This window comes from Ranitomeya variabilis, chromosome 2, assembly GCF_051348905.1.
Source record: "Ranitomeya variabilis isolate aRanVar5 chromosome 2, aRanVar5.hap1, whole genome shotgun sequence".
In the NCBI taxonomy this organism is placed as follows: Eukaryota; Metazoa; Chordata; class Amphibia; order Anura; family Dendrobatidae; genus Ranitomeya; species Ranitomeya variabilis.
In genome coordinates, this window is record NC_135233.1 from 299,461,348 (window position 1) to 299,485,931 (window position 24,584).

At 45.3% G+C, this 24,584-nt stretch overlaps 1 pseudogene; it reads left to right on the top strand.

The window, feature by feature from the left end:
• Positions 1–3,561: 3,561 nt before the first annotated feature.
• Positions 3,562–4,485, top strand: LOC143803724 (small ribosomal subunit protein uS17 pseudogene; annotated as a pseudogene).
• Positions 4,486–24,584: the final 20,099 nt, after the last annotated feature.

Sequence of the window (24,584 nt, forward strand, 5' to 3'; positions counted from 1 at the left end):
CAGATGAAACTTTGGAAGGTGAGTATCAGATTGGGCAGGGGACTTGGATTTTAAGCGCCACTCCAGTGGGGAAATGAAAACAAACACTCGGGTGGTTCTTTAAAGAGGAAAACTTGAGTTGTACTTCACAATGTAGTACGGTGACTTTTAAAGGCTGATGTGATGTTGAGTCATTTACAGCAGAATTTACTTGGGATAGACTATGTATTCTGCCCTCAATATAATGCCCAATGTTAGAGTCGGGGTTTGTATGTAATGTTAAGTACAACAGAAGTGACCTCTGAAAAGCAAAACTTGAGGGTGATCTTACAGCTCAGGGCACTTAATGCTTCAGGGATTAAAGGCTTGGTGCGATGTATAAAGTCCGATCATTAGAATCCATACAGTGGGTGCCGACTTTGAAACATGATCCAACCCCTTTAGGAGGCAGGGAATCACTGTTGTGGAGCTTACTGTGAAGAACTACAGTAAGCTAGGTGGGCCACAATATAATGGCAAGTTTATAGGCAAAAATAGGCGAATTGTATAAACCTAGATGCTCGACTCAAAATTGGGTATAACCTTCTAGTCACACCAAATATGACTGGTTTGTCAAAGGTTTCTGCACATATAAGCATGTTTCCTAAGTGGCATGTTCCTCAGCAGGGTGGAATTATGAACACAGAAAACTGTATATCGCCTTTCATTATTAAATTGTTGATATAAACAACGGATGCCATACTAATGCCATACAAATGTAAAAATGGGCATGCAGACGGGATGTGGATGAGAATTCATCTGTTTTTTTCTGGATGAAAAACTGAATACTTTGCATACACTAGTATGAGCCCAGCCTAAAAAGTGCTGATCAATCTAGGCATTACATCACATGATTTACAACCCCAATTCCAAAAAAGTTTGGATGTTGTGTAAAATGTAAAGAGAACCTGAATGTAATGATTTGGAAATCTCATAGCTTTAACATACTTACTACAGAACATAAAATACAGATCAGAAAGGGAAAGTTGGACATTTTTCCGTTTCTTAAAAAAAATAATAATAATAATAATGATTTAGAAATCAAAGTAAGCAACACATATCAAAAAAGTTGGGACACGGTTAACAAAAGGGTGGAATAGGAAGTGTTAGTAATGCAAAATAGTTGGAGGGTTATTGTGCTAACTAAGTCATATGACTGTGTATAAAAAGAGGATGTTAGAGAGGCAGAATCTCTCAAAAGCTAAGATGGTTAGAGGTTCACCAATCTGTGAACAACTGCCTAAAAATTGGCCAATAATTTCAGAAAAATGTTCCGCAACATAAAATTGCACAGATTTTGAATATCCCACCACCTACAGTACATTATTATTACTATTATTTATATAGTGCCATTAATTCCATGGTGCTGTACATGAGAAAAGGGGCTACATACAGAGTCTTAGATAACGTTTACAGTAAACAAGTTTACAGTGACAGACTGGTGGAGAGGGGAGAGGACCCTGTCCTTGCGGACTTACATTCTACGGAATAATGGGGAGGAGACAGAAGGTCGGGGGAGTGGCAGCTCTGGTGGTGGTGAGGCGGCAGCTCTGGTGGTTGGTGAGGTGGCAGCTCCGGCTTTTGGTGACGCGGCAGCTCAGGTGGTGGTGAGGCGGCAGAATGGTTATTGCAGGCTGTAGGCTTTCCTGAAAAGATGGGTTTTCAGGTTCCGTCTGAAGGATCCGAGGGTGGTGGATAATCGGACGTGTTGAGGCGTGGAGTTCCAGAGGATGGAGAAATCTTGGAGGCGGGTGTGTGAGGAATGAATAAGTGTGGTGGAGAGTTGGAGGTCTTGGGAGGATCGAAGATTACGTGAGGGAAGATATTGGGAGATTAGTTCAGAGATATAGAGAGGGGACAGGTTGTGGATGGCTTTGTAGATCAGTGGTAGGCCAGGATCACACATGCGAGATATACGGCCGCGTCTCACATGATAATACCCGGCATTGCCGATGTCACTCAGGAGCGGAGCGTGCGGCTGCATGTACTGGGGCCAGGAAAGGTCAGAGAGGCCCGGCGCCTGCGCACTGCAGTACTTTGCTCTGCCCTCAACAGGACAGATAAAGTACACCTGCGCTGGAGCCGCGGCAGGAAGACAAGAAGAGGACGTGATCGTATGAAGATGGCAGACGCTGGACCCGGACCGCGCCTGGGTGCGTATAATATAACCTCTTGTTCTCATCTTTCAGGATACATCGGGGGCTTATCTACAGCATTACAGAATGCTGTAGATAAGCCCCTGATGCCGGTGGCCTTATCTCATATACGATTTTTGGGGTGACAGATTCCCTTTAATACTTCCAAGATGAAATGAGTGTGGAAACAGTTCACCATTTAATCCACAAATAAAATGTAAAGCTTTATCACGGAAAGAAGCATCCATACAGTATATCAACACAATCCAGAAACGTTATGGCCTTCTCTGGACCAAAGTTAATTGAATATGGAAATATGAAAAACTGTTCTACTTTTGGAAGAATCAAAATGTTAAATTATTCATAGAAACCACAGACACCATGGCCTTTGGACTCAAAAGAAGAGGGACCATCCAGCTTGCTATTAATGCACATTTCCAAAGCCTGCATCTCTGATAGTATGGGGCGGCATTAGAGCATACGGCATGGGCAGCTTTTACATCTTAAAAGTCTAATGCTGAGCATTAGATAGAGGTTTTAGAACAACATATGCTCCAATCCAGACAATGTCTGTTTCATGGAAAGCCTTGCATATCTCAGCCTGACAATGCTAAGTCACATACTGCATCCATCACAAGAACATGGCTTCACAGAAGATGATGATGACCAGGCTGCTGCAGTCTAGATCTTTCACCAATAGAAAACATTTATGAAACGAAAAATCTGACAAAGACCTAGAGCTATGGATCAGCGGGAATCCTACATCAAAGAAGAATGGGACATTCCTCTCCTAAAACTCTAATTGGTCTCCTCAGGTCCCAGATGTTTACAGATTGTTGTAAAGAGAAGAGGGGACGCTGCACAATGGTAGATACGGCCGTGTCACTACTTTTGTGAGATGTGTTGCTGCCATCAATTCTAAAATGAAATAATTTTTTCAAATAAAATGGAAAAATGTGTAATCTTGACCTCCTGCTTTCAGTTCTTTGCTCTGTTGTCAATGAGATATAGTTGTAAGAGATTTCCAAATCTCTGCATTCTTGTTCGCTATACATTTTGCACAGGGTCACAACTTTTTGGGAATTAGGGTCATAGATAAAATGATAGAAATATGAAATATTCACAATTCGCCTGTCTTATAATGTATGTAATATTACATCACCAAATGGCAGGGGCAGATAGTTCTTTATTATTTAAGGTTTTTCCAGGGGAAGTTACATTTGTTTATAGTCAGCAATGATAACACTATAAAACATATAGCGCAGAAGTCAGCGACAGCAACAAAAATAACTATTTCTCTAGCATCTCGCCACCATAGCAACAAAGGGGAAAAATCAACCAAAGTTTTTTTTCCCAGCTAATTCTGAACAATATAATAACAGCTGTGACATTTTGGAAAGAATTCACTATGGAGGTATCGGCAAGTTTACATTCATTTATTTTCTTCATAACCGTACATGGTGTGCTCATTAATACTTTTTCAATACGCTCTGTATTAGTGTTTCTGCCCCAGGCATCAAGTGTGTAATTACCCCATGTTAGCAGTAGAGCTATTTTTGACCTTACTCTGCTGAAGATCATTATGACTTTATAAAAGTCACTGCAAAATCGTGAGAACATTTGTAAATATTTTCTTATTTGGCCTGGACTGACTTGTGGTATATTAGTTTTCCTTACCTGAGCACACATCATCATGAGTGAATACTGATACTTCCACTCAGTTACGGCCTATACCTTCGATCCTTGTGCAACCACAGGTATTCACATTGCTGTTCTGTAGCGTAATATGTGGACAGATGCTAGAAATTGTGTGCCTTCATGACATTTTTAGCTTTTTTTTCACCTTGCAGGCAAAGTTGGCGGATATCCATACTGAGAGAGCTTATGAGAAGCAGCCGACTATCTTCCAGAACAAGTAGCGTGTGACCGGCAAAGAGAAGCTAGCCTTCTATTACAAGAATGTTAGTCTGGATTTAAGACGCCAGAAGAGGCAATTGAGGGCACAGACATTGACAAGAAATGCCCCTTCACTGGTAACGTCTACATTCGTGGTCGTATTCTGACCGGAATCGTCACCAAGATGAATATGCAGCGCACAATTTTCACCCACCGTATTACTTGCACTACATCCGCAAGTACAACCAATTTGAGAAACGCCACAAGAGCACGTCTGTGCATCCGTCCAGATCGTAGATATCATCACCGTTGGAGAGTGCCGTCCTCTCAGCAAAACTGTTAGTTTCAGTGTTCTGAAAGTAACAAAAGCGTCTGAAATCAAAAATCAAAGAAAAAAAATCAAAGAAAAAATGAAGAGACCTGAGTAGTCTTGAAAGCTTGCAATTTGTTACAATCTTTTCAGTTACCCTCTAAAAGTTATCAACCACTGAGGACGCTAAAATTTTAATATTTTTCTATCTACTGACTGACATACAAAGATGTATATTTTTTCTTCATGAGGTTTAGACACTAGGTTTAGTCCATTTCTCACATGCGATATCTACAATATATTATTATTTATTATTATAGCGCCATTTATTCCATGGCGCTTTACATGTGCGGAAGGGTATACATAATAAAAACAAGTACAGTATAATACAAGTCACGACTGGTACAGGAGGAGAGAGGACCTTGCCCGTGAGGGGTCACAATCTACAAGGGTTAGGTGAGGATACAATAGGCGAGGGTAGAGCTGGTTGTGCAGTGGCTTGGTCAAGCGGTGGATAGTGCAGGTTGTAGGCTTGTCGGAAGAGGTGGGTCTTCAGGTTCTTTTTGAAGGTTTCGATGGTAGGCGAGAGTCTTATATTTGTGGTAGAGAGTTCCAGAGTAGGGGGGATGCACGGGAGAACTCTTGTATGCGATTGTGGGAAGAGGAGATAAGAGGGGAGTGGAGAAGGAGATATTGTGAGGATCGAAGGTTGCGTTGCAGGTAAGTACCACGAGACGAGGTCACAGATGTTTGGTGGAGACAGGCTGTGGATGGCTTTGTATGTCATGGTTAGGGTTTTGAACTGGAGTCTTTGGGTAATGGGGAGCCCGTGCAGGGATTGACAGAGGGGAGAGGCTGGGGAACAGCGGGGAGGACAGGTGGATTAGTTGGGCAGCAGAGTTTAGAATAGATTGGAGTGGTGCGAGAGTGTTAGAGGGGAGGCCACGGAGCAGGAGGTAGCAGTAGTCAAGGCGGGAGATGATGACGGCATGAACTAGGGTTTTTGCAGATTCTTGGTTGAGGAATGTACGAATCCGTGAAATATTTTTGAATTGAAGTCGGCAGGAAGTGGAAAGGACTTGTATATGTGGTTTGAAAGAGAGATTAGTGTCAAGGATAACCCCGAGGCAGCGAGCTTCTAGGACTGAGGAGAGTGGGCAGCCGTTTACTTTAATGGATAGGTCCGTTCGGGGATTGAGCGAGACAGGGGAAAGATGATGAGTTCTATTTTATCCATATTAAGTTTTAGAAATCTTTCAGAGAGAAAGGATGAAATAGCGGACAGACATTGTGGGATTCTGGTTAGTAGGGTGGTGATATCTGGTCCAGAGATGTAGATCTGTGTGTCACCAGCATAGAGGTGATACTGAAAGCCGTGAGATTCTATGAGCTGTCCCAGGCCAAAGGTGTAAATGGAGATGAGCAGGGGCCCTAGGACTGAACCTTCCGGGACTCCGACAGATAGGGGGTATGGTGAGGAGGTGGTGTTCGAGTTGGAGATGCTGAATGTCCAGTCTTAGGTATGACATGATCCAAGATAGGGCCAAGTCTGTGATGCCAAGAGATGAGAGGGTCTGTAGTAATAGGAAATAGTCCACTGTGTCAAAGGCAGAGGACAGGTCTAGGAGGAGGAGGACAGAGTAGTGTCGCTTGGCCTTGGTGGTTAATAGGTCATTGGTGAAATTAGTTAGGGCAGTTTCATTGCAGTGGTGTGGCCGGAAGCCAGATTGCAAGGGGTCGAAGAGGGAGCAAGAAGAGAGGTGGGCAGACAGTTCAAGATGGACGTGTTGTTCCAGTAGTTTTGAGGCATAGGAGATAAGTGATATGGGGGCGATAGCTAGATGCAGAGGATGGGTCAAGGGAGGGATTTTTGAGGATAGGTTTGATTGAGGCATGTTTAAAGCTTGAGGGGAAAACACCAGTTGTTAGTGATTGGTTGAAGAGATGGGTTAGGGTTGGGATGAAGATTGTGGTGAGGTTTGGGATGAAGTGGGATGGTGTTGGATCAAGTGCACAGGTGGTGAAAAGTGATCTTGAGAGTAGAGTGGAGAGTTTATCTTCTGTAATGGTGGAGAAGTTGCTTTTGGAGGTGGAGGACTGGGCAGTTAGGAGGAAGGGCTCTGGGGGTTGTCGACCAAAGCTGTCTCTGATGTTATCAATCTTCTGCTTGAAAAATGAGGCAAAGTCTTCAGCTGTGATGAGTGGAGAGGGAGGAGTTGCTGGGGGATGGATGAGAGAATTGAAGGCGTTGAATAGCTGTTTAGGGTTGTGAGACAGGGAGGGGATGAGAAATAGGTTTGTTTAGCTGTGGTGAGTGTGGCCTTGAATGTAGTGAGGGACTGTTCGCGATGAAGTCCTCGTTGGAGTGGGATGTTTTCCATCTCCACTCAGCAACCCTAGAAGCCCGTCTCAGATCTTTGGTCAGGCTGGTGTGCCAGGGCTGTCTATTGATTTTGTGAGCTTTGGTATGTGTGAGATGGGCAATCGATTCCAGAGCTGCAGCTATTGTGGTGTTATATACAGTGGCAGCGGCATCCGCATTGTGTAAGGAACTTATGTCTGTAAGAGGGAGAAGGGATTCAGACAGTTAGTGTAGATCAAGGTTTTTAAGATTTCTGCGAGGGTGTGTGAGTTTGTGGAAAGGGGATTGTGGACCTGGAGAGGAGAGGGAAGAGAATATAAGTAGGTTGAGGTCAGAAAGAGGAAGAGGTAAGTTAGAGAGGTTGGATAGGGAGCAGAGGCGGTGAAGATGAGGTCCAGTGTGTGGCCATCTTTGTGAGTGGCTGCAGAAGACCATTGAGTTTTTCATCCATTATAGTCTTTTGAGTACAAGAAAAATCACTGATATCTGAATGGTTTATTCAGATACAGATTACTTTACAACTGTGACTCCAACTTTGGATACAAGGTACACAAATACAGTTCCGTGCACACCTCCTGTTTTTATTATACAGTTGAATATCTCATTGTTTTCTTTGGAGGTCAAATAGTATGAACCTGGATTTTCACTGAAAGATTATTTTTTTCTTTTAAATTCTCATTTCATGATTATCTCACAGTGTAAACAGGATGTCGATGTAATGCTGGTGGGTGTGGACCCACTGCTTCATGGGCCAGGCTTAAATTGGAGGGGAGTATGTTGTGATCCTAGTGGTAGAGGATCTCAAATGTACAAACTAAGTCTGCTAACACAAAAACTAGCTCATAGGGAGGTGGTAACTAGGCTGACCGAATATCTGATCCTAGCACACAACTAACAGTAGCCAGGGAACGTACCTACGTTGATTCTAGACGTCTCGCACCAGCTGGAGAACTAACTAACCCTTTCAGAGAAAATAAGACCTCACTTGCCTCCAGAGAAGGGACCCCAAAGATGAAATACAAGCCCCCAACAAATAATAACGGTGAGGTAAGAAGAAAAGACAAACGTAAGTATGAACTAGATTTAGCAAAGTGAGGCCCACTAAATAATAGCAGAAAATAGAAAGAGAACTTATTCGGTCAGCAAAAAACCCTATCAAAATATCCACGCTGAAAATCCAAGAACCCCCGCACCGACTAACGGTGCAGGGGGAGAATATCAGCCCCCAAGAGCTTCCAGCAAAAATCAGAATCACATTGTAACTAGCTGGAACAAAATATCAGAAATGCGGATAAACAAAAATAAGAAAGCAGGACTTAGCTTATCTTGCAAAAAGCAGGAGACAGGAGCCAAAAGACTAGACTGGTAACATTGATTCCAGGCACCATACTGAGTTTCCAGGAAGTCTAAATAGGAACACCCAGGCCAAACGACCCAGGTGGGTAAAAACCTGGAGACAGACAATCCAAGTGTCATACCGCTAGAGAACACAAGAGGGAGCCAAGAAATACAATTCACAACAGTACCCCCCCTTTAAGGAGGGGACACCGAACCCTCACCACGACCACCAAGGACGATCAGGATGAGCCGCGTGAAAAGCACAAACCAAATCGGCCGCATGAACATCAGAGGCGACCACCCAGGAATTATCCTCCTGACCATAGCCCTTCCATTTGACCAGATACTGAAGCCTCCGTCTAGAGAGACGAGAATCTAAGATCTTCTCCACCATGTACTCCAACTCGCCCTCAACCAAGACCGGAGCAGGAGGGTCAACCGCAGGAACCACAGGCACAACATACCGCCGCAACAAAGACCTATGGAACACATTGTGAATGGCAAATGACACCGGAAGATCCAAACGAAAAGAAACTGGATTAAGGATTTCCAACATTCTATACGGACCAATAAAGCGAGGCTTAAACTTAGGAGAGGAAACCTTAAGAGGGACATACCGAGAAGACAACCAAACCAAATCCCCAACACGAAGTCGGGGACCCACACCGCGGCGGCGGTTGGCAAAACGCTGAGCCTTCTCCTGTGACAATTTCAAGTTGTCCACCACATGACTCCAAATCCGCTGCAATCTATCCACCACGGAATCCACCCCAGGACAGTCAGAAGATTCAACATGCCCCGAGGAGAAACGAGGATGAAAACCAGAATTGCAGAAAAATGGCGAAACCAAAGTAGCGGAACTAGCCCGATTATTGAGGGCAAACTCAGCCAATGGCAAAAAGGTCACCCAATCATCCTGATCCGCAGAAACAAAACATCTCAAGTAAGCCTCCAGCGTCTGATTAGTTCGCTCCGTTTGGCCATTAGTCTGAGGATGAAAGGCAGATGAGAATGATAAATCAATGCCCATCTTAGCACAAAAAGATCGCCAGAACCTGGACACAAACTGGGACCCTCTGTCAGACACGATATTCTCAGGAATGCCATGCAAACGAACCACGTTCTGAAAGAATAAAGGAACCAGATCGGAAGAGGAAGGCAACTTAGGCAAGGGCACCAAATGGACCATCTTGGAAAAGCGATCACACACCACCCAGATGACAGACATACCTTGAGAAACCGGAAGATCTGAAATGAAATCCATGGAAATGTGTGTCCAGGGCCTCTTCGGGACCGGCAAGGGCAAAAGCAACCCGCTGGCACGAGAACAGCAAGGCTTAGCCCGAGCACAAATCCCACAGGACTGCACAAAAGAACGCACATCCCGCGACAAGGAAGGCCACCAAAAGGACCTAGCCACCAAATCTCTGGTACCAAAAATCCCAGGATGCCCTGCCAACACCGAGGAATGAACCTCAGAGATAGCTCTGCTGGTCCATTTATCAGGAACAAACAGTCTATCAGGTGGGCAAGAGTCAGGTCTACCAGCCTAAAATCTCTGCAACACACGTCGCAAATCAGGAGAAATGGCCGACAAAATTACTCCCTCTTTAAGAATACCAGCTGGCTCTGAGACTCCCAGAGAGTCAGGCACAAAACTCCTAGAAAGAGCATCTGCCTTCACATTCTTCGAACCAGGCAGGTATGAAACCACAAAGTCAAAACGGGAGAAAAACAACGACCAACGAGCCTGTCTAGGATTCAGGCGCTTAGCAGACTCGAGATACATCAAATTCTTGTGATCAGTCAAGACCACCACACGATGCCTAGCTCCCTCGAGCCAATGACGCCACTCCTCAAATGCCCACTTCATGGCCAACAACTCCCGATTACCCACATCATAGGTCCGCTCCGCAGGCGAAAACTTCCTAGAAAAAAAAAGCACAAGATCTCATCACAGAACAACCAGAGCCTTTCTGCGACAAAACAGCCCCTGCACCGATCTCAGAAGCGTCTACTTCAACCTGAAAGGGAAGTGAAACATCAGGCTGGCACAAAACAGGCGCCAAAGTAAACCGGCGCTTCAGCTCCCGGAAAGCCTCTACGGCTGCCGGAGCCCAATTAGTCACATCAGAACCTTTCTTGGTCATATCCGTCAAAGGTTTCACAACGCTAGAGAAATTAGCAATAAAACGACGGTAGAAATTAGCAAAACCCAAGAATTTCTGAAGACTCTTAACGGACGTAGGTTGGGTCCAATCATGAATAGCTTGGACCTTGACTGGGTCCATCTCCACTGTAGACGGGGAGAAAATGAAACCCAGAAAGGAAACCTTCTGCACTCCAAAGAGACACTTTGAGCCTTTCACGAACAAAGCATTATCACGCAAAACCTGAAACACCATCCTGACTTGCTTTACATGAGAATCCCAATCATCAGAAAAAAACAGAATATCATCCAGATAAACAATCATAAATTTATCTAGATACTTCCGGAAGATGTCATGCATAAAAGACTGAAACACAGAAGGGGCATTAGAGAGCCCAAAAGGCATCACCAAGTACTCAAAATGACCTTCGGGCGTATTGAACGCAGTTTTCCATTCATCTCCCTGCTTAATGCGCACAAGGTTGTACGCACCACGAAGATCTATCTTGGTGAACCACTTAGCACCCTTAATCCGAGCAAACAAGTCCGACAACAGTGGCAAAGGATACTGAAATTTGACCGTGATTTTATTCAGAAGTCGATAGTCTATACAAGGTCTCAAAGACCCGTCCTTTTTGGCTACAAAAAAAAATCCCACACCAAGAGGGTAAGAGGATGGACGAATATGTCCCTTCTCTAAAGACTCCTTTATATAAGAACGCATTGCAGCATGTTCAGGTACAGATAAATTAAATAAACGTCCCTTAGGAAATTTACTACCAGGAATCAAATCTATAGCGCAGTCACAGTCCCTATGCGGAGGAAGGGCACTGGACCTGGACTCACTAAATACATCCTGATAGTCCAACAAATACTCCGGAACTTCAGAAGGAGTAGAAGAAGCAATAGACACCGACGGCGAATCGCAATGAATTCCCTGACAACCCCAACTTGACACAGACATTGCCTTCCAATCTAAGACTGGATTATGGGTCTGTAACCATGGCAGACCTAAAACGACCAAATCATGCATTTTATGCAGAACAAGAAAACGAATCACCTCCCGATGTTCAGGAGTCATGCACATGGTCACTTGTGTCCAATACTGCAGCTTATTCTCCGCCAATGGCGTAGCATCAATTCCTCTAAGAGGAATGGAATTTTTTAAAGGCTCCAGGACAAAACCACAGCGCTTGGCAAATGACAAGTCCATAAGGCTCAGGGCAGCACCTGAATCCACAAGCGCCATAGCAGGGTAGGAAGACAATGAGCAAATTAGAGTCACAGACAAAATAAACTTAGGATTTAAATTACCAATGGTGACAGGACTAATCATCTTTGTTAGGCGTTTAGAGCATGCCGAGATAACATGTGTAGAATCACCACAGTAAAAACATAACCCATTCTGACGTCTATGATTTCTTCGTTCAGCTCTAGTCTGAATTCTGTCACATAACATTGAGTCAGGTGCCTGTTCAGACAGCACTGCCAGAGGATTAGCAGATTTGCGCTCCCGCAAACGCCGATCTATCTGAATGGCCAAAGCCATAGAATCACTCAGACTTGTAGGAATGGTAAAACCCACCATCACATTCTTAATGGCTTCAGAAAGGCCATTTCTGAAAATTGCGGCCAGAGCACACTCATTCCACTGAGTGAGCACGGACCATTTCCGAAATTTTTGGCAATACACTTCAGCCTCATCCAGGCCCTGAGAGAAAGCCAGCAATGCTTTCTCTGCCTGAATTTCAAGATTGGGCTCCTCATAAAGTAAACCGAGCGCCAGAAAAAACGCATCAATGTTTGCCAATGCCGGATCTCCTGGCGCCAATGCAAAAGCCCAATCCTGAGGGTCGCCGCGCAAGAAAGAGATAACAATTTTAACTTGCTGAGCTGAGTCTCCAGACGAACGCGGTCTCAAAGATAGAAACAATTTACAATTATTCCTGAAATTCCTAAATTTAAATCGATCACCAGAGAAAAGTTCAGGAATAGGTATCTTAGGCTCTGACATAGGACTGCTAGTAACGAAATCCTGAATGCCCTGCACTCTTGCAGCAAGCTGATCCACACTAGTAATCAGAGTCTGAACATTCATGTCTGTAGCAGAGCTTCAAGCCACTCAGAGAAAAAGGGGAAGAAGAAAAAAAAAACAAAAACTCAGAACTTCTTTTCTTTTAATCCCGCTTCAGCAATGCATTAATGGCCTGGAATACTGTTGTGATCCTAGTGGTAGAGGATCTCAAATGTACAAACTAAGTCTGCTAACACAAAAACTAGCTCATAGGGAGGTGGTAACTAGGCTGACCGAATATCTGATCTTAGCACACAACTAACAGTAGCCAGGGAACGTACCTACGTTGATTCTAGAAGTCTCGCACCAGCCGGAGAACTAACTAACCCTTTCAGAGAAAATAAGACCTCACTTGCCTCCAGAGAAGGGACCCCAAAGATGAAATACAAGCCCCCAACAAATAATAACGGTGAGGTAAGAAGAAAAGACAAACGTAAGTATGAACTAGATTTAGCAAAGTGAGGCCCACTAAATAATAGCAGAAAATAGAAAGAGAACTTATTCGGTCAGCAAAAAACCCTATCAAAATATCCACGCTGAAAATCCAAGAACCCCCGCACCGACTAACGGTGCAGGGGGAGAATATCAGCCCCCAAGAGCTTCCAGCAAAAATCAGAATCACATTGTAACTAGCTGGAACAAAATATCAGAAATGCGGATAAACAAAAATAAGAAAGCAGGACTTAGCTTATCTTGCAAAAAGCAGGAGACAGGAGCCAAAAGACTAGACTGGTAACATCGATTCCAGGCACCATACTGAGTTTCCAGGAAGTCTAAATAGGAACACCCAGGCCAAACGACCCAGGTGGGTAAAAACCTGGAGACAGACAATCCAAGTGTCATACCGCTAGAGAACACAAGAGGGAGCCAAGAAATACAATTCACAACAGGAGTAACTAAGTATCTACCAGGTCTTCACTGGAGCCCCTGATGTTAGGGTAGGCTGAACTGCCAGTGGACACCAGGTACCACTCAGGGCAGTCCCCGGGTCTGCAGCAGCTGACCGGAGAGACAGAGACACGGGTACAAGATGCAAGAGGAGAGAGGCAAAGACTTGGTCAGACAATTCGAGGACAGGCAGCACAGGTTCGGTATACGTACCTGAGGTCAGGAGCGGAGAGGTCAGGATAAGTGGTAAATGAGCTGAGTAAATAGCAGTAGAGACAGAATGAACATGCACCCACAGGATCCAGAGACAAGAGACAAACAACTGCGATCCAATGATGGGGCAAGGAGTGGTGGGAGGAGCTGCCGGTTATAGAGAAAAATTATAAATCCATAAGACATCTCCAGGGAGGGGACATGTTACCCTCACACTGAACATATGGGATTAATTGCAGCTAGGGAAGAGAGAAACTAGTTAACAAAGTTAGAAATATAGGAAGAGCTGACACTCCAACCTCTGTCATGTTCTCAATGGCAAGAGAACATAGCATCAGCATATATAGGAACTAGCTCTTGGAAGATGGGAACTGAGCTGACCATGAACTAAACCTAACGCACAACTAGCAGTGGCCGGGTAGCATGCCTACGTTGATTCTAGATGCCCAGCACCAGCCGGAGGACTAAATAATGCTAGCAGAGGAAAATATTAGTCCTAGCTCACCTCTAGAGAAATACCCCGAAAGGAGACAGAGGCCCCCCACATGTATTGGCGGTGAATTAAGATGAAATAACAAACGTAGTATGAAAATAGGTTTAGCAAATTTGAGGTCCACTTACTACATAGCAGAAGACAGAAAGGACACTTTCATGGTCAGCTGAAAACCCTATCAAAACACCATCCAGAAATTACTTTAAAACTCTGGCATTAACTCATAACACCAGAGTGGCAATTCCTGTTCACAAGAGCTTTCCAGACACAGTAACGAAACTTCAGCTGTGAACTGGAACAAAAATGCAAAAACAAATATGGACAAGAGTCCAACTTATCTAGTAGTTGTCTAGGAGCAGGAACAAGCACAGAGAGGCTTCTGATAACATTGTTGACCGGCAAGAAACTAACAGAGCAGCAAGGTTATATAGCGACTCCCACATCTTGATGGGAACAGGTGAACAGAGAAGATGACAACACCAGTTCAATTCCACCAGTAGCCACCGGGGGAGCCCAGAATCCAAATTCACAACAGTACCCCCCCCAGTACCCCCCCCTCAAGGAGGGGGCACCGAACCCTCACCAGAACCACCAGGGCGATCAGGATGGGCCCTATGAAAGGCACGAACCAGATCAGAGGCATGAACATCAGATGCATTCACCCAAGAATTATCCTCCTGGCCGTATCCCTTCCACTTGACCAGATACTGGAGTCTCCGTCTGGAAACACGAGAGTCTAAGATTTTCTCCACAACGTACTCCAACTCACCCTCAACCAACACCGGAGCAGGAGGCTCAACGGAAGGCACAACCGGTACCTCATACCTGCGCAATAATGACCGATGAAAAACGTTATGAATAGAAAAGGATGCAGGGAGGTCCAAACGGAAGGAAACAGGGTTAAGAATCTCCAATATCTTATACGGGCCGATGAACCGAGGCTTAAACTTAGGAGAAGAAACCCTCATAGGGACAAAACGAGAAGACAACCACACCAAATCCCCAACACAAAGCCGAGGACCAACACGACGGTGGCGGTTGGCAAAAAGCTGAGTCTTCTCCTGGGACAACCTCAAATTGTCCACCACCTGCCCCCAGATCTGATGCAATCTCTCCACCACAGCATCCACTCCAGGACAATCCGAAGTTTCCACCTGACCAGAGGAAAATCGAGGATGAAACCCCGAATTACAGAAAAACGGGGACACCAAAGTGGCAGAGCTGGCCCGATTATTGAGAGCGAACTCCGCCAATGGCAAAAAAGCAACCCAATCATCCTGGTCAGCAGACACAAAACACCTCAGATATGTCTCCAGGGTCTGATTAGTCCGCTCGGTCTGGCCATTCGTCTGAGGATGGAAAGCGGACGAAAAAGATAAATCTATGCCCATCCTAGCACAGAATGCCCGCCAAAATCTAGACACGAATTGGGTCCCTCTGTCAGAAATGATATTCTCAGGAATACCATGCAAACGAACAACATTTTGAAAAAACAGAGGAACCAACTCGGAAGAAGAAGGCAACTTGGGCAGAGGAACCAAATGGACCATCTTAGAGAAACGGTCACACACCACCCAGATGACAGACATCTTCTGAGAAACAGGCAGATCTGAAATAAAATCCATCGAGATGTGCGTCCAAGGCCTCTTAGGAATAGGCAAGGGCAACAATAATCCACTAGCCCGAGAGCAACAAGGCTTGGCCCGAGCACAAACGTCACAAGACTGCACAAAGCCTCGCACATCTCGTGACAGGGAAGACCACCAGAAGGACCTTGCCACCAAATCCCTGGTACCAAAAATGCCAGGATGACCTGCCAACGCAGAAGAATGAACCTCAGAGATGACTCTACTGGTCCAATCATCAGGAACAAACAGTTTATCAGGTGGGCAACGATCCGGTCTATCCGCCTGAAACTCCTGCAAGGCCCGCCGCAGGTCTGGAGAAACGGCTGACAATACCACTCCATCCTTAAGGATACCTGTGGGCTCAGAGTTACCAGGCGAGTCAGGCTCAAAACTCCTAGAAAGGGCATCCGCCTTAACATTCTTAGAACCCGGTAGGTATGACACCACAAAATTAAACCGAGAGAAAAATAATGACCAGCGCGCCTGTCTAGGATTCAGGCGCCTGGCGGTCTCAAGATAAATCAAGTTTTTGTGGTCAGTCAATACCACCACCTGATGTCTGGCCCCCTCAAGCCAATGGCGCCACTCCTCAAAAGCCCACTTCATGGCCAAAAGCTCCCGATTCCCAACATCATAATTCCGCTCAGCGGGCGAAAATTTACGGGAAAAGAAGGCACAAGGCCTCATCACGGAGCAGTCAGAACTTTTCTGCGACAACACTGCCCCAGCTCCGATCTCAGAAGCGTCGACCTCAACCTGAAAAGGTAGAGCAACATCAGGCTGACGCAACACAGGGGCAGAGGAAAAACGGCGCTTAAGCTCCCGAAAGGCCTCCACAGCATCAGGGGACCAATCAGCAACATCAGCACCCTTCTTAGTCAAATCGGTCAATGGCTTAGCAATATCCGAAAAACCAGCAATAAATCGACGATAAAAGTTAGCAAAGCCCAAAAATTTCTGAAGACTCTTAAGAGAAGAGGGCTGCGTCCAATCACAAATAGCTTGAACCTTGACAGGATCCATTTCAATGGAAGAGGGAGAAAAAATATATCCCAAAAAGGAAATCCTCTGTACCCCAAAAACACACTTAGAACCCTTCACACACAAAGAATTAGACCGCAAAACCTGGAAAACCCTCCTGACTTGCTGGACATGAGAGTCCCAGTCATCCGAAAAAATCAGAATATCATCCAGATACACAATCATAAATTTATCCAAATAATCGCGAAAAATATCATGCATAAAGGACTGGAAAACTGACGGAGCATTTGAAAGACCAAAAGGCATCACTAAATACTCAAAGTGGCCCTCGGGCGTATTAAATGCGGTTTTCCACTCATCCCCCTGCCTGATTCGCACCAAATTATACGCCCCACGAAGGTCAATCTTAGAGAACCACTTGGCCCCCTTTATGCGAGCAAACAAATCAGTCAGCAACGGCAATGGGTATTGATATTTTACAGTGATTTTATTCAAAAGCCGATAATCGATACATGGTCTCAAAGAGCCGTCTTTTTTTGACACAAAGAAAAAACCGGCTCCTAAGGGAGATGACGATGGACGAATATGTCCCTTTTCCAAGGACTCCTTTATATATTCTCGCATAGCAGCATGTTCAGGCACAGACAGATTAAATAAACGACCCTTTGGGTATTTACTACCCGGGATTAAATCTATGGCACAATCGCACTCTCGGTGCGGAGGTAATGAACCAAGCTTGGATTCTTCAAAGACGTCACGATAGTCAGACAGGAACTCAGGAATTTCAGAGGGAATAGATGATGAAATGGAAACCACAGGTACATCCCCATGAGCCCCCTTACATCCCCAGCTCAACACAGACATAGCTCTCCAGTCGAGGACTGGGTTGTGAGATTGCAGCCATGGCAATCCTAGCACCAAATCATCATGTAGATTATACAGCACCAGAAAGCGAATAATCTCCTGGTGATCCGGATTAATACACATAGTTACTTGTGTCCAGTATTGTGGTTTATTATTAGCCAATGGGGTGGAGTCAATCCCCTTCAGAGGAATAAGAGTCTCCAAAGGCTCTAAATCATACCCACAGCGTTTGGCAAAGGACCAATCCATAAGACTCAAAGCGGCGCCAGAGTCGACATAGGCGTCCGTGGTAATAGATGACAAAGAGCAAATCAGGGTCACAGATAGAATAAACTTAGACGGTAAGGTGCAAATGGAAACAGATTTATCAAGCTTTTTAGTGCGCTTAGAGCATGCTGATATAACATGAGTAGAATCACCACAATAGAAACACAACCCATTTTTCCGTCTAAAATTCTGCCGCTCGCTTCGGGACAGAATTCTATCACACTGCATACTCTCTGGCGACTTCTCAGTGGACACCGCCAGATGGTGCACTGGTTTGCGCTCCCGCAAACGCCTATCGATCTGAATAGCCATTGTCATGGACTCATTCAGACCCGCAGGCACAGGGAACCCCACCATAACATCCTTAATGGCATCAGAGAGACCCTCTCTGAAAGTCGCCGCCATGGCGCACTCATTCCACTGAGTAAGCACAGACCATTTACGGAATCTTTGACAGTAAATTTCCGCTTCATCTTGCCCCTGAGATAGGGACATCAAAGTTTTTTCTGCCTGAAGCTCCAAATGAGGTTCGTCATAAAGCAACCCCAAGGCCAGAAAAAACGCATCCACATTGAGCAACGCAGGATCCCCTGGTGTCAATGAAAAAGCCCAGTCTTGAGGGTCGCCCCGGAGCAAGGAAATCACAATCCTGACCTGCTGTGCAGGGTCTCCGGCAGAGCGAAATTTCAGGGACAAAAATAATTTGCAATTATTTCGAAAATTCTGAAACCCAGATCTATTCCCCGAGAAAAATTCCGGCAAAGGAATTCTCGGCTCAGATACAGGTGCATGACAAACAAAGTCTTGCAAATTTTGTACCTTCGTGGCGAGATTATTCAAACCTGCAGTTACACTCTGAAGATCCATTACAAACAGGTGGACACAGAGCCATTCAAAGATTAGAAGGAGAAAAAAAAAAAAAAAAATTCTCAGCAGACTTCTTATTTCTCTCCTTTCTCAGCCAAGGATTTTAACCCTTTAGTGGGCCGGTCAAACTGTCATGTTCTCAATGGCAAGAGAACATAGCATCAGCATATATAGGAACTAGCTCTTGGAAGATGGGAACTGAGCTGACCATGAACTAAACCTAACGCACAACTAGCAGTGGCCGGGTAGCATGCCTACGTTGATTCTAGATGCCCAGCACCAGCCGGAGGACTAAATAATGCTAGCAGAGGAAAATATTAGTCCTAGCTCACCTCTAGAGAAATACCCCGAAAGGAGACAGAGGCCCCCCACATGTATTGGCGGTGAATTAAGATGAAATAACAAACGTAGTATGAAAATAGGTTTAGCAAATTTGAGGTCCACTTACTACATAGCAGAAGACAGAAAGGACACTTTCATGGTCAGCTGAAAACCCTATCAAAACACCATCCAGAAATTACTTTAAAACTCTGGCATTAACTCATAACACCAGAGTGGCAATTCCTGTTCACAAGAGCTTTCCAGACACAGTAACGAAACTTCAGCTGTGAACTGGAACAAAAATGCAAAAACAAATATGGACAAGAGTCCAACTTATCTAGTAGTTGTCTAGGAGCAGGAACAAGCACAGAGAGGCTTCTGATAACATTGTTGACCGGCAAGAAACTAACAGAGCAGCAAGGTTATATAGCGACTCCCACATCTTGATGGGAACAGGTGAACAGAGAAGATGACAACACCAGTTCAATTCCACCAGTAGCCACCGGGGGAGCCCAGAATCCAAATTCACAACAGTACCCCCCCCAGTACCCCCCCCTCAAGGAGGGGGCACCGAACCCTCACCAGAACCACCAGGGCGATCAGGATGGGCCCTATGAAAGGCACGAACCAGATCAGAGGCATGAACATCAGATGCATTCACCCAAGAATTATCCTCCTGGCCGTATCCCTTCCACTTGACCAGATACTGGAGTCTCCGTCTGGAAACACGAGAGTCTAAGATTTTCTCCACAACGTACTCCAACTCACCCTCAACCAACACCGGAGCAGGAGGCTCAACGGAAGGCACAACCGGTACCTCATACCTGCGCAATAATGACCGATGAAAAACGTTATGAATAGAAAAGGATGCAGGGAGGTCCAAACGGAAGGAAACAGGGTTAAGAATCTCCAATATCTTATACGGGCCGATGAACCGAGGCTTAAACTTAGGAGAAGAAACCCTCATAGGGACAAAACGAGAAGACAACCACACCAAATCCCCAACACAAAGCCGAGGACCAACACGACGGTGGCGGTTGGCAAAAAGCTGAGTCTTCTCCTGGGACAACCTCAAATTGTCCACCACCTGCCCCCAGATCTGATGCAATCTCTCCACCACAGCATCCACTCCAGGACAATCCGAAGTTTCCACCTGACCAGAGGAAAATCGAGGATGAAACCCCGAATTACAGAAAAACGGGGACACCAAAGTGGCAGAGCTGGCCCGATTATTGAGAGCGAACTCCGCCAATGGCAAAAAAGCAACCCAATCATCCTGGTCAGCAGACACAAAACACCTCAGATATGTCTCCAGGGTCTGATTAGTCCGCTCGGTCTGGCCATTCGTCTGAGGATGGAAAGCGGACGAAAAAGATAAATCTATGCCCATCCTAGCACAGAATGCCCGCCAAAATCTAGACACGAATTGGGTCCCTCTGTCAGAAATGATATTCTCAGGAATACCATGCAAACGAACAACATTTTGAAAAAACAGAGGAACCAACTCGGAAGAAGAAGGCAACTTGGGCAGAGGAACCAAATGGACCATCTTAGAGAAACGGTCACACACCACCCAGATGACAGACATCTTCTGAGAAACAGGCAGATCTGAAATAAAATCCATCGAGATGTGCGTCCAAGGCCTCTTAGGAATAGGCAAGGGCAACAATAATCCACTAGCCCGAGAGCAACAAGGCTTGGCCCGAGCACAAACGTCACAAGACTGCACAAAGCCTCGCACATCTCGTGACAGGGAAGACCACCAGAAGGACCTTGCCACCAAATCCCTGGTACCAAAAATGCCAGGATGACCTGCCAACGCAGAAGAATGAACCTCAGAGATGACTCTACTGGTCCAATCATCAGGAACAAACAGTTTATCAGGTGGGCAACGATCCGGTCTATCCGCCTGAAACTCCTGCAAGGCCCGCCGCAGGTCTGGAGAAACGGCTGACAATACCACTCCATCCTTAAGGATACCTGTGGGCTCAGAGTTACCAGGCGAGTCAGGCTCAAAACTCCTAGAAAGGGCATCCGCCTTAACATTCTTAGAACCCGGTAGGTATGACACCACAAAATTAAACCGAGAGAAAAATAATGACCAGCGCGCCTGTCTAGGATTCAGGCGCCTGGCGGTCTCAAGATAAATCAAGTTTTTGTGGTCAGTCAATACCACCACCTGATGTCTGGCCCCCTCAAGCCAATGGCGCCACTCCTCAAAAGCCCACTTCATGGCCAAAAGCTCCCGATTCCCAACATCATAATTCCGCTCAGCGGGCGAAAATTTACGGGAAAAGAAGGCACAAGGCCTCATCACGGAGCAGTCAGAACTTTTCTGCGACAACACTGCCCCAGCTCCGATCTCAGAAGCGTCGACCTCAACCTGAAAAGGTAGAGCAACATCAGGCTGACGCAACACAGGGGCAGAGGAAAAACGGCGCTTAAGCTCCCGAAAGGCCTCCACAGCATCAGGGGACCAATCAGCAACATCAGCACCCTTCTTAGTCAAATCGGTCAATGGCTTAGCAATATCCGAAAAACCAGCAATAAATCGACGATAAAAGTTAGCAAAGCCCAAAAATTTCTGAAGACTCTTAAGAGAAGAGGGCTGCGTCCAATCACAAATAGCTTGAACCTTGACAGGATCCATTTCAATGGAAGAGGGAGAAAAAATATATCCCAAAAAGGAAATCCTCTGTACCCCAAAAACACACTTAGAACCCTTCACACACAAAGAATTAGACCGCAAAACCTGGAAAACCCTCCTGACTTGCTGGACATGAGAGTCCCAGTCATCCGAAAAAATCAGAATATCATCCAGATACACAATCATAAATTTATCCAAATAATCGCGAAAAATATCATGCATAAAGGACTGGAAAACTGACGGAGCATTTGAAAGACCAAAAGGCATCACTAAATACTCAAAGTGGCCCTCGGGCGTATTAAATGCGGTTTTCCACTCATCCCCCTGCCTGATTCGCACCAAATTATACGCCCCACGAAGGTCAATCTTAGAGAACCACTTGGCCCCCTTTATGCGAGCAAACAAATCAGTCAGCAACGGCAATGGGTATTGATATTTTACAGTGATTTTATTCAAAAGCCGATAATCGATACATGGTCTCAAAGAGCCGTCTTTTTTTGACACAAAGAAAAAACCGGCTCCTAAGGGAGATGACGATGGACGAATATGTCCCTTTTCCAAGGACTCCTTTATATATTCTCGCATAGCAGCATGTTCAGGCACAGACAGATTAAATAAACGACCCTTTGGGTATTTACTACCCGGGATTAAATCTATGGCACAATCGCACTCTCGGTGCGGAGGTAATGAACCAAGCTTGGATTCTTCAAAGACGTCACGATAGTCAGACAGGAACTCAGGAATTTCAGAGGGAATAGATGATGAAATGGAAACCACAGGTACATCCCCATGAGCCCCCTTACATCCCCAGCTCAACACAGACATAGCTCTCCAGTCGAGGACTGGGTTGTGAGATTGCAGCCATGGCAATCCTAGCACCAAATCATCATGTAGATTATACAGCACCAGAAAGCGAATAATCTCCTGGTGATCCGGATTAATACACATAGTTACTTGTGTCCAGTATTGTGGTTTATTATTAGCCAATGGGGTGGAGTCAATCCCCTTCAGAGGAATAAGAGTCTCCAAAGGCTCTAAATCATACCCACAGCGTTTGGCAAAGGACCAATCCATAAGACTCAAAGCGGCGCCAGAGTCGACATAGGCGTCCGTGGTAATAGATGACAAAGAGCAAATCAGGGTCACAGATAGAATAAACTTAGACGGTAAGGTGCAAATGGAAACAGATTTATCAAGCTTTTTAGTGCGCTTAGAGCATGCTGATATAACATGAGTAGAATCACCACAATAGAAACACAACCCATTTTTCCGTCTAAAATTCTGCCGCTCGCTTCGGGACAGAATTCTATCACACTGCATACTCTCTGGCGACTTCTCAGTGGACACCGCCAGATGGTGCACTGGTTTGCGCTCCCGCAAACGCCTATCGATCTGAATAGCCATTGTCATGGACTCATTCAGACCCGCAGGCACAGGGAACCCCACCATAACATCCTTAATGGCATCAGAGAGACCCTCTCTGAAAGTCGCCGCCATGGCGCACTCATTCCACTGAGTAAGCACAGACCATTTACGGAATCTTTGACAGTAAATTTCCGCTTCATCTTGCCCCTGAGATAGGGACATCAAAGTTTTTTCTGCCTGAAGCTCCAAATGAGGTTCGTCATAAAGCAACCCCAAGGCCAGAAAAAACGCATCCACATTGAGCAACGCAGGATCCCCTGGTGTCAATGAAAAAGCCCAGTCTTGAGGGTCGCCCCGGAGCAAGGAAATCACAATCCTGACCTGCTGTGCAGGGTCTCCGGCAGAGCGAAATTTCAGGGACAAAAATAATTTGCAATTATTTCGAAAATTCTGAAACCCAGATCTATTCCCCGAGAAAAATTCCGGCAAAGGAATTCTCGGCTCAGATACAGGTGCATGACAAACAAAGTCTTGCAAATTTTGTACCTTCGTGGCGAGATTATTCAAACCTGCAGTTACACTCTGAAGATCCATTACAAACAGGTGGACACAGAGCCATTCAAAGATTAGAAGGAGAAAAAAAAAAAAAAAATTCTCAGCAGACTTCTTATTTCTCTCCTTTCTCAGCCAAGGATTTTAACCCTTTAGTGGGCCGGTCAAACTGTCATGTTCTCAATGGCAAGAGAACATAGCATCAGCATATATAGGAACTAGCTCTTGGAAGATGGGAACTGAGCTGACCATGAACTAAACCTAACGCACAACTAGCAGTGGCCGGGTAGCATGCCTACGTTGATTCTAGATGCCCAGCACCAGCCGGAGGACTAAATAATGCTAGCAGAGGAAAATATTAGTCCTAGCTCACCTCTAGAGAAATACCCCGAAAGGAGACAGAGGCCCCCCACATGTATTGGCGGTGAATTAAGATGAAATAACAAACGTAGTATGAAAATAGGTTTAGCAAATTTGAGGTCCACTTACTACATAGCAGAAGACAGAAAGGACACTTTCATGGTCAGCTGAAAACCCTATCAAAACACCATCCAGAAATTACTTTAAAACTCTGGCATTAACTCATAACACCAGAGTGGCAATTCCTGTTCACAAGAGCTTTCCAGACACAGTAACGAAACTTCAGCTGTGAACTGGAACAAAAATGCAAAAACAAACATGGACAAGAGTCCAACTTATCTAGTAGTTGTCTAGGAGCAGGAACAAGCACAGAGAGGCTTCTGATAACATTGTTGACCGGCAAGAAACTAACAGAGCAGCAAGGTTATATAGCGACTCCCACATCTTGATGGGAACAGGTGAACAGAGAAGATGACAACACCAGTTCAATTCCACCAGTAGCCACCGGGGGAGCCCAGAATCCAAATTCACAACAAACCTCCTTTAAAGCAGGGATCTCTTGCAGTGACCAGGTAATCACAGCAGAAAAATGTTTTGAGGCGAGACAGTAAGACTAAGATTTTTTTATGCAGAGGCTTCATTTGTTCCAAGGAAGGAGCTTCCTCTCATCAAAGAAATCTGGACAATTGCAGTTAGACTCTTTGTATCCGGGGTCAACATATGAGTTTGGGGATTTTGCATTGATCCAATATTTATTTGAGACATATTTTCGGTGTCGTAGCTAAGAGACAGACATAACGCATTGACTCACATCACCATAGGGCCATTAGAACTCCTCCAACTTAATAAAGATCCG